This window comes from Nanorana parkeri, unplaced genomic scaffold, assembly GCF_000935625.1.
Source record: "Nanorana parkeri isolate BGI_ZX_2015 unplaced genomic scaffold, ASM93562v1 scaffold1502, whole genome shotgun sequence".
Classification (NCBI taxonomy): domain Eukaryota; kingdom Metazoa; phylum Chordata; class Amphibia; order Anura; family Dicroglossidae; genus Nanorana; species Nanorana parkeri.
The window spans coordinates 1-392 of NW_017307770.1; positions in this window are offsets into that span (position 1 = coordinate 1).

A 392-nucleotide genomic window follows, 5' to 3' on the forward strand; every position below is an offset into this window, starting at 1 on the left:
ACCGTGAGCCAGAGATCTGCTGGACATGCAACAGACTTCTGAACCAGCAGCACAGCTTCCATATCACTCTCTGTGTGTGTAAACAGACAACCGTGAAAGTAGTAATTACAAGTTAGTCATTTCATTTGGCATTGAGGCAACATCATCATATGTCATAACACATAGGTGAAATCATACTTACTATAGTTGATGGTAAATAGTCTTTCCTCATATTCCTTAATTAAAGCCACAAACGTGAGCCAATTAGAGGTATATTTCAAACAACATTGGCCTTTGTTACAATATTGCCCTTGAAAAAGCAGCCACCCTACAGAAGAAAACATGTCCGGCAAATATGCACATGACACCGCGGTTAAATAAACATGAGCGGGAAGGAATCACAAGTAAGGAAC